The following is a 15,860-nucleotide window of genomic DNA, read 5'->3' as shown; positions in this document are numbered from 1 at the left end:
GGGGCAAATGATTTAAACCCGCTGGCTGATTATGCCCACTGGCTCTGTAGAGAACAAATGGCATCTGCAAACGCATACATTCTGGCAAGTCACATGTACGAAGGGGCGATATTTAGGAAATGGTTTTGAGAATGTATTCCAAGGTTCCAGAATCTATTTTCTATATAATTTTCTGAAAATCATTGATAGCCTTTAACCACCATAAAACAAGGTCAGTGGGCTAAAGGAGCTAGAGAAACCAGTTGCTATCGAGTCACCTTGGACTGCACACGTGTCCGAGGAGAACAGTGCTCCGTAAGGTTCTATTCAGAAGTAGATCAGCAGGCTGTTCTTTGGCGCTGCCTCTGGATGCTCTCAAGACTAGGTGAACCGTGGTACTCCAAATTCCAACAAGGGCACACCCAGGAACGTCTGCACGGGCGAGGCTGCCCCTCTCTGGACTGGCTAGGGGAGCAGTAGTAATCAATTTTCAAACACATGCTGCCTGAAGGCAAAGCTGTTCATATTGCTAGCTCATTACTTGAAAGAATTCAAGGAAAGCTGAATCTAGGTGGAGACCCAAAAGTGGTTATAGGGTTCTCAATGTAAACTGTGTTGTTGTTGTTAGGTGCCATTCAGTTGGTTCAACTCATAACAACCCTAGGTACAACAGAATGAACCGGTCATAGCCCACTACCTGGTTCTGTGCCATCCACACAATTGTTCTGATGGTTGAGTCCGCCAATGCAGCCGCAGTGTCAATCCACCCGGTCGACAGTCATCTTATCATTGCCCCTCTCCTTTACCAAGAATGATGATGGCTTCAGGAACTGGCTTCTTATGACAAAACGCCCAAAGTACCCGAGACAAGCCTTGCCATCCTTACATCTAACGAGCATTCTAACTAAACTTCTTCCCAGATAGATTTGTTTGTTCTTTTGGCAGTCCTGCCAATATTCCTCATCACCACCATAATTCAAATACCTTAATTCTCTTTGTTCTTTCTTATTCAATGTCCAACTTTCACACACATATGAAGCCACTGAAAGTGCCCTGGCTTAGGTCAGGCTTACTTTAGTCCTCAAAAAAAATCTTTGCTTTTCGACACTTTAGAGACATTTTGTGCTTCAGATTTACCCAAGACAATGCAATCTTTGATCTTTTGACTGCTGCCTCCTCAAGCATTGTTTGTGGATCCAAGCAAGACAGAATCCTTGACTACTTCAATCTTTTCTTCCTTATCATGATGTTACCTCTTGGTCCAGTAGTGAAGATTTGGGTTTTTGTTCTAATGAGTTGTAAACCATACTGAAGGCTGCACTCCAATAAGTGCTTCAAGTCCTCCTCATTTTCAGCAACTATAAACTTAACCTTGGGCAAACTTTGTACTTAGAAAGTAAGCGCTAATAAAAAATAAGTAAAGCTCACTGCCATGGAGTAGACTCTGACTCATAGCAACCATAGAGGACAGGGTGGAACTGCTCCTGTGGATTTCGGAGACTTTCTACTGCTGTAAAGAGTAGAAAGTCTTGTCTTTCTCCCTTGGTGTGGCTGGTGGTTTCAAACTGCGAGCAACACATAACCACTAAGCCGCCAGGGCTCCCTGTAAGCTCTAATACACAGTTAAATTCAAGTAACAAGCACTTACAGATACAGGGCATTGAGAAACATCCCTTACTCACTCCCTGCTCTCAAAGAGCGTCTAAGTACATATTAAATGATGAATAGTCCCATGCATAATAAAACAACTGAAGGATAATCATTCATTAATTTTGATAGAGCTCAGCTAAAGCTTTGCTTGAAGTTGTGAGTTACATCTGTGCTAAACACCTGGCAGAACTGATCTTATCTGACTGGAGCAACAGTAGTTAGGGCTCTGGAAGCTGCAGAGACCCATGACTCTGCATTGCTAACATTTTAGGAACGCAAGTGCTCCCTGAGATTAAAAAAAAAGATTTTTCTTTTATAACTAGAATTAGTTCTTATAATATAGCTCCTCACCTCAACTGATTGCCATTGAGTCAATGGTGACCCCACAGGACAGAACAGAAATGCCCCTGTGAGTTTCCCAGACTGTAACTCTCGCTCCCACGGTGAGAGATAAACTGCAGGCTGGTACTTTTGAACTGCTGGCCTTGTATTTAGCAGTCCAACTTGTAACCACTGAGCCACCTGGAGGAGGTCGTGGAAGTTGCAAATATGGGCTAAGTGCTCAACAGCTACCTGAAAGGCTGACAGTTCAAATCCATCCGAAGGTGTCTCTGGAGAAACCCCGCAATCCGCTCCTGAAAGATCCCAGCCTTGCAAACTCTGAGAAGCAGCTCTGCTCCACACGCATGGGGCTGTGTGAGTCAGTACGATTTCACCACCAAGTCAGGCAGACCTCATCATGACAACAACAGCTGTTCGTGGAGTGCCAGCCACGCACATTACAAACACTGACGACTGTGGCTGTTACATAATCTCCTGTCAACTTGAGTGAAGAGATGGAGTCTAGCCTGTCAATCAGATCATAGCCAATAATGCCTGCGTGGGCATGGCCTTCTCCTGAGGATTCTGGGAACTCCTGTCTTCCTCCCTGGAAGCAAGACACAGACACATCTCAGCTTCATCTTTCTGCTGACAAGACACATGGAGCCACGCTGACCCAGCCAGAGCCCTGGAACAGGAAGAGCCACATGGAAACCTACGCCAGTACTGAGATGCTTCCACCACCACTGGATCCATAAGACTTTCCGCCCACTGGCCTGTGATCGTCCTGCAGTCAGCATCATTGCATGTGTTGCATAAGTATGAAAAGGAATTTATAGACTGGTACCAGACATATGGGCTAATATCAGACTTATGGACTTGATCTGGACTGGGCTCAGTTATTTTCTTAATATACAATTCCTCTTTGATATAAAGCTCTCCCATATCCATATGAGTATCTCTAGACTTATTTCTCTAGTCTAACCAGTCTAACACACCTACTTAACTTAGCAAGGTGGGAATTTCTCCTTTCTCAAAAGTGAGAAAACAGGGTCAAAGGGCTGAGGTGAGGTCACACCATCATGTTATAGCAGTACCAGGAGTCTAACACTGGAAAATATAACTCCAAAGACCTCAAATGCCCACTTACCAAGCTGCCTGTATGGAGAGAGAATGGCTACCCACGTGAACACAATTATCTGTGGCTTTCACAAATGTCTTTGACTTCAGCGTTAATACTGTACAATGCATTTCCAGGACCCTCTCAGTTTGGACGTCCTTTATAACCCTATCTTTACCTTTGACTTGTTTGTTTTAATACTCTTGCTGGTGGTTTTGTGGTTTTATTTTGACTATTGTTTTTCTTTATACCTTTCCTCCCCTTCACGATGAAAGAGAGTGTGGCAATTATTAACTCTTGACACCAAGTCTGGAAGGGATCCCAAATTGCTCCTTTTACTTAGACCTGTACTTATGAACCTGAAGTCCAACACCTTCATCGATTAAAAACAAATTTAGGTTTCAAGCCCACAAAGACAAGTTCTCCAGCTGGCTGGAGCATCCAATTGTCTGGGCTCAGCTAATACACACGGCCATATAGAAACCTCAGAACTGAAAATCTGGTCAGGCAGCGGAAGTAGATCTAAACTAATATCACTTCTTTCCCCAGTTTTTGGTAAGGATGGCATGTGTTGATGCTGAGCAGAGATCACACCAGGTTGTCACAAAGAAGAGGGACTATTAAAACTGGAAGGAATGAGTGAAAACAGATGTTTGTTTTCATTTAGAAAGCACTGGACATGTGATTCTAGGATATAAGACCTCAGAAGTCAATAGAAGGGGGCTTCACAAGGTTCATGGACATTTTCCATTGTCCAATTTTCCACAGACTTAGTGTCGTTCCCTGGAATATGAGACCACACTGAGAGAGGACATTTCCGCCAGCAGAGAAAGTTCCGTTACACACTCTGGTCTAGAAAGACGGTATGGTATGGACTACAGAACCGCAGCTTCCCGTTAAAGAAATTCTCAGCCACTGGGCCAACACTGATTTCGTAACACTGACGTGACAGCAACTGTACTCCACGCCCTCAGAAACAGTAATTCCTTGAGTGCACCACCTAGTGAAAGCGAACCAGGGTTGCTTTATGGTGCACAGTGGTAGGCCTGCAGCCCGCGCGGGGCGCTATCGTCCTGACCTTTCTGCTGGCCGGAGGCATCTTGTGCCGTTCCATTTCTCTGGATAAGGACCCAGTTAGTGTGAGAAAATGGAAAACATGACGTTCAACATTCAGAAATGACTCAGACTCACCCAGTGTCCCTTTCAGCACTGTCCCTGAGCGACTACTTTACACTGGACACCAGTAGTACTCCACCTTCCTAACAACCTCAATAAACCCTCGAGATGGCAGATGAATTGCTCCTGGGTCGAGTAAATCTGTGATTTACTCTTAGGGTGATTTACCCCAAGTCCTACATTCTCTGAGTGAGATAAAAAGCACTGTATTAAATAAATTTTAAATAAGCATGCCCAAAATAGTCCAGTGTTATGTAATGTGCTGGCGCCTTGAGTTGATTCTAACTCTTGGAGGCCCTCTGTGTTACAGCTCAGTAGAGTTTTCTTGTCTGTGCTTTTCACGGAAAATAATCACCAGGCCTTTCTTCTGTGGCAGCGCTGTGTGGGTTCAGACAGCCAACCTGTAGGTTCATAGTCCGGCACAAAATCTTTGGTGCATCTAGGGACCCTGTAGTGTGCTTAAATCTCCAAAATACAAACCCGCTGCCTGTGAGTTAAGTCTGACTCATATCAAACATATAGGGCAGCATAGGACTGCCTCATAGGATTTTCAAGGTAGCAAATCTCTATGAAAGCAGGGAGTGATTTCTGGGTTTGAGCTGCTGACCTTTCATTTGTTAGCCCAAAGCTTAACCACTGTGCCACCAAGGCTCCTACATAGTGAGCCTATAGCCACGAATCAATTCGGGAACATTTCTAGTTTTATTATAGGGCTTCATTAAGATTTTCTTAAACATAATTTAGGATTTATATTGATTTCTTACCTGAATTCAAGTCCCCAAACCCACTTAAAAATTATTTTATTAATTGTTCTCAACTTATATCACTGATATTAGCTAATATTCTTTAAAAGGCAATGTTTTTAAGCCAGGATAATTCTACTCAGTGTATATACGATCCTGTGAGAATGACAAAGAATAGAAATAAAGCTAAATCCTTTCCCTCAAGGAACCCCAGATTCACTGTGTGCTAGGATGTCTTTGAAAAGAGAACTCAATCATCAGTGTGAATTCAGAGGCATATAGCATTCCATACAAGGTAGGAGTTGAAAAAAAAAAAAAAACATTCACTCTGAGTTAACATGGAATCTATCCTCTAATTGTCTGTACCATTTCTACTTATACCAGGCATAAGAAACACGCTATGATTCTGAATGTATAAAGAAAAAGAGTAAAGCGCCTCACAAAAACTTCAAACATGATAGGAACTCTGACCTAGGCAAAAGTCAAGGAACATTCCTTTTTGCTTTAATTCCTAAGAGCCCATGTGCACTGCAGGCTCTCTGAGAAATACGGGCCCTTCGAGGGACGTAGGGCCAAAGAAGATTTGGTGGTTTCTCATTAAGCCCCTGGCAGTGAGTGTTTCAGAAAATTAAGTAGTTTATGGAGCACACAGTCTTGAGACATTCCCTTGCTTGATTAGATGAGGCAACAACCCAATGTGGATGTGAATTCTAAACAGATGGGGGAAATAAACAGAGAAAAGAAGCTGCTGGCTTCGGCCAGATTGTTAAAGGCTCTCCTAATGGGCGAGCAAACCAAACCTCGTTGGAAAAGGAATTAGAGGGGCTCTGACCAATCAAAACCAAAGTCAAAGTTCAATGCGCTACCTCTGGGAAGGAAGAAGGAGGAAACAATTAGAGGAAGGAAAAGGAGGGCTGGGTGATAATGTTTTATCTCTTGGCCAGGTAATGGCTACACAAGTTGATATGCTTTGAGTAATTCATCAAGCTGGATACTTGTAATTCGTCTACTTTAATGTACATGCTTTGCACTTTGAATTTTTTGTCTAAGTTGAATGCCTTCAACTCAGAAGAGAGCATGCAGACTAACCTTGGAGGCTTTGTGGGTTTCTGTGAATGAAGCAACAAAAAGGAATTTGGTTACTGGAACCCCCAGGGCATGTCATGGAGTCAGACACATGTTGCGGTGGTGACATTTCATCTTCTGAGGTCCCTAGTGAACATTCTGGTGTGACACTGGTCCAGGCGTACTGCTGCATGTGCAACAGGATGCTTTGCACCGGGCCCTTTGGGAATGGACCAATGTAACTGGCAGCAGGCATGTGGCGCGAGCCTCATAGATGCACAGCAGTAGCTGCATGGGCCAGGGTGGCAAGAAGAGTGTTCTGCCCACAGGGGAAACAGGACTTATATGTTGTTCTGTTTTTCCCCATACGCAACATTTGTACTCAGTGAAACACAATACAATTTTCACCAAGAGCTCACGTGGGATTGGCCATCTAGATAAATCCGAGAGAATCTTCAAGAATTAATAACCTCGCTTTGAGCAGTGGTCTAAGTTTTTAAAATATCACTGCTCTAGTCCTGTGCCCAGAGATAAATATTTAATTTTTCTGAGGCACTACGTGGTTATTTAAAAACTGTTTAGGTCAGTGGTTCCCAACCTGTGGTTCGCGACCTCTTTGGGGGTCAAACCAACCAGTCATAGGGGTCACCCAATTCATAATGGTAGCAAAATTACAGTTATGAAGTATCAATGAAAATAATTTTATGGAAAAAATAATGTTATGGTTGGGGTCACCACAACATGAGGAACTGTATTAAAGGGGCGCAGTGTTAGAAAGGCTGAGAGCCACTGCTTTGGCTAATTCTAATGAGGACACAGGAGGAGAAACACTGTTTGGGTTGGAGCTTAGGGGGATGGCCCATTACAAAGCCCTTTTCGGTGAGGATGCTGTCAGGAAGAAAAGCGGATGTGAATGAGCAGAAAGATTTGCTTAAGCTACACCAGTAAAGATGAAGGGCCCTTTTGAGAGATCCATTTAGATCAGTGGCTCTCAAAGTTCCTGGCCCTTCCCACCATCAGGTAACAAAAAATAAGAACTCATTTTTGTTTGTTTAGAAATATCCATTTGGACTTAAGAAATTAGCTATTTCTATGATCAACTCAATGTTGGAATTTTTTTTTTCCGGGAGAGAATCACAATTTCTTTATTCTAGAATAGCCTTTATCCTTTCTTTCCTCAGTTGATGATAAAGATAAGATGAAACATGTTAAGGATAATTATGATAATATTGAAGGAGACCTGGCAGCACTGTGGGTTAAGCACTGGGCTTCTAACAAAAGTTTGGTGGTTCAAATCTACCGGCCATTCTTCTTCTTCTTTTTTAAAGATGAACGCTTCACGAATTTGCGTGTCATCCTTGCACAGGGGCCATGCTAATCTTCTCTGTATCGTTCCAGTTTTAGCACATGAGTTGCTGAAGCAAGTACCTCCCAGCCGTTCTGTGGGAGCAAGATGCGGCAGTCTATTTCCAACATATTTATCACTTTGGAACCTCCTGTGGAGCAGTTCTACTCTGCCCTGAGGAGTCATTATGAATTGAAATCAACTGGAAAGCAGTAGGTGTGTATGTTTGTTTGTTGTAGGACATCATTTTACTACCAGTGCCTTGGTTAACACATAAAAATAGAGTACTTACCCTGTGTCAGATACACTCTTTGTATTAACTCACAGAACCAGCATAGCAGCACTACAGGACTGGTACTTTTCCCTCCCCCAAATGCAGAAAACTAAGCCATGATGAAGTGGAACTCTCCCACAAACCCAACCCACTGCCCTCCAGTTGTTAACAGTCCTACCCAGGGTTTCCGAGGCTGGAAATCTTCATGGAAACAGAGAGCCTCATCTTTTCCCTGCTAAGCAGCTGGTACTTTTGCATCGCTGATCTTGATTAGAAGTCCAACACCTACCAAAGAGCCCCATCACGGCTCCTCAGGACTTGTCCCTGACACCTTTTAATAAGTGAAGGAGCTGAAAGTCAAAGCCAGGCTGTGTGATTCTGCAGCACAGAGTCACTGTGGTCACAGGTAAATTGGAAGGAAGAAGACAGCATAAGGGGAAGGTACCGATTTAAAAGTGAACACTTAGACCTAAGGTGGGAATTCTGACTCAATGGTGATAATGTGTCAATGGGTAAAGTGAGGTGAGAGTAATATTTTATAGCCACTGTTTGAGTGACTGGGAAGAATACTCAACACCACGGGCTTCTTGAAATGGTCTTCCCATGGCATTCTTCTCTTCTGATTCTTTTTCCACCTCTCTGATGGCTCATTCACGAATTTCTTTACTGAGCTCCTGCTCCTATCCTGGTGATTTTAGGAGTTCTGAAAATGTTCCTCTCCTGCCTCGTCTGGCTGGTCTATAGCAAGGATTCTTAACAGGACTTGATAGGGTAAGAATGGGGAAAATCAAATAATGAGGTCATTTTTTTAATCCCTCCAGGCAATCCTGATACACAAACCCCATCCCAGGGCGCGCACACACACACACACGCACACGCGCGCGCACACACACACACACACACACACACACCTAGAATCACTGGTACTGACTCCCACACACCTTCATGTGAAATGTATCCAGTTTCCAATCATCTACCCCTCACCTTGCTGTCATCCAGTCATCTACTAGCTAATTGAAACCTCACAGACATGAAACAACTCTGTATTCCCTGAACCCTCTTCGGACATCACTGATCATCCTTAAAGGCATTAAACATCAGCTTTCACTAAGTCTCCAGCTGGGCTGCTTCCTCAATCAACTGCACAAATCCAACCCACCACCTAATTGCTTTTCTGCAAGCCTAGTTCTTCTCTTTTCTATTGTCACTGCCTTCATCTAAATTCTGTTCCTCCCTCTTCTGGATAACTATACTAACCTCCCAAGGGTCAGGAATCATTGAGGAAGTTAATTGAGTTGGGAATTGGAGTTTTCTGAACGATAAGGCCATTCTAGGGGAGCTGTTGCAGGAATGAACCATTGCCAGTTTGCCTCAGTTCACATTTGCATGACTGGCAGCAGCTGCAACACACTATTCAGGGTGGGTGAAGGTGGAAGCGTCTTCTGACTCTCATACTTCAGGTGCCTCCTCCAGGTCCCAAACCCACCTTCTGTGTTATCATCTCATGACCAACTCAGTACCTGGTACCTGGTGAACACACATACATTCAGTATTTGATAAGTGAGGGACTTAGATACTTAAATCTAGAAGTGAAAGGTAGTTAAAGCTATCTAGCCAAGAAACTATCAGAACTAAACTAATGGTGGTCAAAATAAAAAGAGGTAGGCCAGTGAGATTAGAGAGTTTTGATAGGAAGAAATAGAATAGCAATCATAAAAACCCACTGCTTGTTTGCTTAGCAGATTTAGGCTCATGAGCTGTACCAGACAAATTAGGATGGTGAAATAAAGTTCCTTTCTCCTACGTGGATTCCTTTCTAACAAACCCAGCTTTAATTTATATAACTAATGAAAGATGTTACTAGCAATAAAAATAACCTGACATCTAGAACCTTTTTTTTAATGTAGAATACTGACTCTTTAGATTACATTTCAGGTTCTGGATTTGAAAACAGAATATTCCAGGTGTTTGGAGATTGGGTGGTGTGGGGTGTCCTACAGACAGGGAGTTAGCTACCATATGACTTCCTTTGAATGTGAGTCTATTGAATACCTTTTTCTGATTCCTCCTTCTTAAACCTTATTTCCTGGAGGCATAATGGCTTACCTGTTGGAAATCACCAGTCACTCCAAGGGAGAAAGACGGGGCTTTCTACTCCCATAAACAGTTATAGTCTTAGAAATTCAAAGGGGTCATTTTAGCCAGTACTACAGGGTTACTGTAAGCCAGTATCAATTTGATGGCAGTGGGGAAAAAATGATTTCCATGGGTCAAAAAAGAATACTTCATGATTTCATTTCTGTGTCAGCCAGGGTTCTCTAGAAAAACAAAACCAGGACGTTTATAATTATATACACAAGAGAGGATAGGTTGATACAGCAAGAAGGATTATAACAGCGAATTAGTCCATACAATAATACAGAGGGCTCACTTCAACTCACTTCTGTGGAACAGCTAATATACTGGAAGTTCTTCAACTCACGTGGGCTGTGGGGTCCAAGGTCAAGGAAGCAGACAGTGGGTTCCTCCCTCGGGCAAGAGTCTGCCCACAGACAGCAAACAGCAGGGTGGGTCACCAGCAGTCAGTAACTCTGGAGCTTAGGGAAGCAGGCCCAGATGGAATATCAAACACAAGCAATGCAAAGCAATAGGCTCCACCAGCATCAAGCTCAAGTGATATATGCACCAGCAGTGTGGTGAATTAGTTCTCAAAGTAGCCTCAAGCTCTAGCAACATGATCCATGGGTTGGCTTGGCCCACAGGTAGTGTAGCTCACAAGTTGAAGCAGAGAACTAGCTAAAGCAGCGGCAAGCTCCAACACACTCCAATCACCAGAGGGCAAGAGAGAGGGGGCAGGACCTGCAGAGCCATTCATCCCTTTGCCCTCCAATCAAACTGTGACCTGATTAATCCCACATGTTATTAATGGCCAGGTTGGCACAATAAATCTAAGTATCACAATTTCATAAATGAAATAGCAAAAGTTTTATGATTTTGAATGAGGAATATAGATCTAGTCTATTTGGATTTAAACCTCTGTAATAGTGAAATCTTGAGCAAAAGTCAACAAATTTTTCTCTTCTTCAATTTCCTTATTTGTAAAATAAAATTGTTCATAGGTCCCACAAATCTGGTTCTGCCCTAACCTTAGAACAAGATCAAACACACAGTATGTACTCAATGAATGTCAGGTATTATATATTATTTTATAGTTGTGATACTTATATAGATAGAGCTGCATGGTAGGAACATCCCTTGGTTTCCCAGGGGCTGGAAGGATGTACATCAGAAGGTTATTAATGATATCTAACACAAAATTAAAATCTATACCTAATTTTTTAAAAGACCATCAGTATACTCAAAGGAGATATCCAGGTGGCCAACAAATATATAAAGAAATGATTGCAATCTCTATCCAGCCAAGAAATGCAACTCAAAATAATGATGAGATACCAACTCACACTAGCATTGATAGCAAAGTGAACCGAAGCACAACAACAATTACAGACAGAAATGCTGAAGAGAGTGCGAAGAGGTTGGCACTCTCATCCACCATCGGTGAGACTATAAAGTTGTACAACGACTGTGGAAAGCTGTATGGCATTCCCTCAAACCACTAGGAACAGAAATTCCACATGGCCTGGCAACCCCTTTACTCAGTACCTACCCTAACGAGATGAGAGATGTAGCGTAAACAGATATAAGAAACACCCATGTGCATTACAGTACTATTCGCAATAGCAAGAAGATGAAAACAATTTAAATGCCCATTAGTGGAAGAATGAATAAACAATGGTTTGCTATATGCACACAACAGAATGTCACACATGGCTCAGGAATAATGATGAATCTGTGAAACACTTCATGACATGAATCAATTTGGAGGACATCAAGCTAAATGAAGTTAGCCAATCACAAAAGGACAAACACTGTGAGATGGTGAAAAGATACAACGCTGACACATACCTTTTCAAGTTTTAAACCATGCAGTATCCTCTTGTTCCGTTTGAATGACTGCCTCTTTGTCTATATACAGATTCCACATGAATACAATTAAATATTCTGGAATTCTCAACTTTGCAGTGTTGAACAAAAATGTTTTATAATCCATCTAGTCACATAACTTTGCACATTTAAAAGAACATACAGAAGTACCTTTCTGGTATTCTATGTTCAGTCAAGATTCCTCGGACATCATCAATCCCTTGTTATGGACCCTCCTACAAATCTCTCTGGGTTGTCTGACAGTTCCCTGATGATATATTGCTGCAACTATTTTTTAAAAATGATCTTCAGCAAAATTTTATTGTGATTGATGTGAATATCACTAGATAATTCCACATTCTGTTGGATCACTTTGTTTGGGTTTAACAAAAAATACGGATCTCATCCAGCCAAGTTGCTGTCTTCCAAATTTCTTGGTATAGACTAGTGAACGCTTCTAGTATAGCACCTATTTGTTGAAACAATGCAATTGGCATATGCAATAGTTTATTGTGCCAGCCTGGCCGATAAACACAAGTAGGATTAACTGAAGGGCAGAGGGATAAATGGCTCTGTGAGCCTCACCTTGCTTGTTCTGTGCCTCAATTTAAATGGGTACACTACCTGTGGGATGCCTAGCCTGTGGACTGTGTCGCTGTAAGTTGAGGTCCCTTTAAGCCCACAGGATTGGAATGTTCGTCTCTGGAGCTGGGGACCGACAGTTGATGACAGTTGGTGACCTGCCTTGCTGTTTGCTGCCTGGGTATATATAGCCCAGCTCTCTCTACAGAAGGGGACTGGCAACTGGCAGTTCTCAAGCCTTAAAGGACTGCTAGTGTCTCACTGCTTTATAATTCAACTGTTAATTTCTTGTATTATCTATCTGTATATAATTTAACGGTTCATTCCTTGTATTATATCTCTATCTTTATAAATATATTTATATATAATTACTAGCAATCTGGTTTGCCTCTCTAGAGAACCCTGTCCAACACAGCATACCATCCATGCCAAGAGCCTTAATGTTTGCCAGTGCCTTGACTACAGTTTGAACATCTTCCTTCTGTACCAAAGGTTCTCTTTAAAACAATTTTATTGTAAATTAATTGAAAGTCTACAGAGCAGATCATCAGTTTTACATTCAACAACTTGTACACATTTTGTTGCAACTCATCTGTTGCAACTCTCAATTGCAATGTACCATCACATAGCCCACTGCCTCTCTTTTTTTCCTGCTTCGTTCTCCCTCTTTCCTAACCATCTGACCTTGATCCTTGGAGAAATGTCCTTTTTATCTTAAATGGTTGATTGGTCTTGCATGAGGCTGAGTTCCCGTTCCAGATCTGAAAAATGACTAAGGTTCATAGCCTACGGATGCCAACAGTCTCTAGCTAGTCAGTCAATCTAATCTCTTATATAACATTGAGGCTTTGTTCCACATTTATCTCCCACTCCATCCAGAACTTTTTAATGTGATCCTGTTCAGAGCAGTTGGTAGTGGTATCCAAGTACCATGTAGTCTTCTGGTCTTAGGGTGTGGAATTAATGCCTGTTTGGTTCATTAGTTTTCATATATCTCTATTTTCATCACTCATCTTTCCTCTGGATAAGAGACTAATAGTTGTACTTCAGATGAGTGTTCACAATCTTTAGACTCCAGAGGAGTCTTAACATCCCAATATCTCCTCCTGCTTCCATCATTTTGCCAACCTCCCTCTTATTAAATATTGCCTCTTCTTCACCCAAATGAACTCTTGTCTACCTTCTAGCCCTTGACTTACCCTCCCTTTCAGTCCTGATAACTATCAAAAAAGTTTCTTTTAGTATAAAAACCTTTGCTTGGCTATTTATAATAGTGGTCTCATAAAGTACTTATGCTTGTGATTGACTAATTTCATTCAGAATGTCTTCCATGTGAATCCATGTGATGTAGTATTTTATGGACACATCATTATTCTTTAAGGTTGTATTACTGTTCTACTGTGTGTATGTACACAATATTTATCCATTCTTCCACTGGGGGGCATGTTGGTGGTTTCATCTTCTTGCTATTATGAATAGTGCTATAATTAATATGGACATGCATATAATAATTTGAGTCACAGCTCTTATTTCTTTAGGATTTATACCAAATAAAGGGATTGATGAGTCATACAGGAGCCCTGGTGGCATAATGGTTACACAATGGGCTGCTAAGTGCAAGATCAGCAGTTCAAACAAGCCACTCCACTGGAGACAGAGCTTTCAACTCCTGTTAAGTTACATTGGCAAATCATAAGGACAGTTCTACACTATCCTATAGGGTCGCTAAGAATTGGCATGGACTTCATGGCAGGGAGTTTGTTTTCTTATGGGATTTTGATTTCCAACTTTTTGAAGAAACGCCCTACAGCTTTCCACAGTGGCTGCACCATTTACAATGCGACGAGCATTGTACGCAGTCTAGTCTCTCTGTGACCTGAAGTTTTCGTTTTCTAACATTTGTTAGAACATCTAGCATTTGTTGTTTTCTAACTACACTGAAGGTAAGATATTTTATTTGTTTTGATTTCCCTATCTCTAATGACTAATGATTGAGGCCGTTTCTTCATATGTTGGTTGGCCATTTGAATGTCTTCTTTGGTCAAGTGTCTGTTCATATCCTCTGCTCATTTTTCAATCTATTTCTGCAGAGGTGTTAGGATTTTCTATACTTTTTAGAGACTAATATCTTTTCAGATACACCAATTTTTTCCCCTAGTCTGGGGTTCTTTTTTTACTTTTTTTGGTGAAATCTTTTAGTGCACACAAGTGTCTAATTTTTAGGAGGTTGTGAACATCTATTTTGTTTTCTGCAGTTTGTATGTTTTGCATTATGTTTGATAGTGAATTTATGCCATGCAATAGGGAGTTGTCCCTAAGTTTCCATTTATGATTTTCATAGTTCTTTGTTTTACAACTGGGTGTTTGATCCATCTTGAGTTTGTTTTTGTATGTGGTGTGAGATGTTTCATTCTTCTGCAAATAGAAATCCAGTTTTGCCAGCACCATTTGCAGAAGAGACAATATGTTCCTTATTTAATATTTCAGTCTATTTTGAAAGATTAGCTGACTAGTGATGGCTCAATTTACTTCTGGGTTCTCAATTATGCTTCATTCATCCATGTATTCATGGTTGTACTCGTACCAGAGTGCGTTAACTACTGTGGCTATGTAGTAGAACTTTGTTTAATCAAGGTCTCTTTCCTTTCATTATAAAATCAGTGATTAGTTTTCCCATCTCTTTAAAGAATTTTTGATATCTGGATCTATATCAGAATTTCATTAGTATGAACATTTTCACCACATTGTCTCCCTATCCAAGAGCATGTTATATTCTTCCATTTGCACATGCTTCTTTTGGTTTCTTGGGGTAGTCTTTGTCATTTCCTTTGTACAGGTCTTTTGTTTTTCTGATTAGATTTATTACAAAGTTTTTTGTCTTTTAATACTATGGGTTCTTGATTAAATATTACCTCCTAAAATTGTTGGAGATAGGATTAAGTCTTACTTATTTTTGCAGGAAGTAATTTCCCATATAAATAAGTCTTAATTACTTCTGAAAATCTTCAGGGAAAGTAGAATGTTTTATAGTAGACAGTGTTTTATAATTTTAAACTCCAAATATGTGATATTCTATATAACATTTTAGCTGCCTGGTATAAGTGACAATATGCTAGTACCTATGTCATTCTGCCTTAAAACATCAATTTATTATCTCTTGACAGTATCTCTTGCTTTTTCCATTCCACTCTCCTCAATTGTCTCTGTATTCTGAATAACCTCATTTACTAATTTCTCTTCATGGAAATTTAAATATTGTGAAGTTCCTTACAAACCCTCCAAATAGTCTAACTATGTATATCTGCTGTTTAAGGTGATTTTCTTAAGGACAGAACAGGTTTCAAAAGGGAAAAATTATTTAAAATGTTTATATTATATCCTACAAGATAGTCTTCAACTGATTTTTTTAGGGGGGTAAACTATGTTGCACTTTTTACCAATGTTCTTTAGTCCAGTATAAATGATATGGTAAATTTGCATTCAAATTCATGGAACTTTTCAAATCTGTTTCCCATTTAGTTGGCCAGCCAAAAACAATATTTTCATTTGTAAACAGCTGTTTCATAATCAGCTCTTTTGTACTATGTAGAATTCCATAAAAGATAGAAATTTTTATTTAAA

At 40.9% G+C, this 15,860-nt stretch overlaps 1 protein-coding gene and 1 non-coding gene across 2 annotated transcripts in view; both read right to left on the bottom strand.

The window, feature by feature from the left end:
- SLC25A21 (solute carrier family 25 member 21) overlaps positions 1 to 15,860 on the bottom strand; it is a 584,085-nt gene that overhangs the window by 544,079 nt on the left and 24,146 nt on the right. The gene's annotated exons all lie outside the window — the stretch shown is intronic.
- LOC142427006 (U6 spliceosomal RNA) lies at positions 7,376 to 7,485 on the bottom strand. Its single transcript, XR_012779853.1, has one exon. It is a non-coding gene; the product is annotated as a U6 spliceosomal RNA (small nuclear RNA).

Source organism: Tenrec ecaudatus, chromosome 14, assembly GCF_050624435.1.
Source record: "Tenrec ecaudatus isolate mTenEca1 chromosome 14, mTenEca1.hap1, whole genome shotgun sequence".
In the NCBI taxonomy this organism is placed as follows: domain Eukaryota; kingdom Metazoa; phylum Chordata; class Mammalia; order Afrosoricida; family Tenrecidae; genus Tenrec; species Tenrec ecaudatus.
The sequence above is the reverse complement of the archived record's forward strand: the minus strand, read 5'-3'. Positions and strand labels throughout refer to the sequence as shown.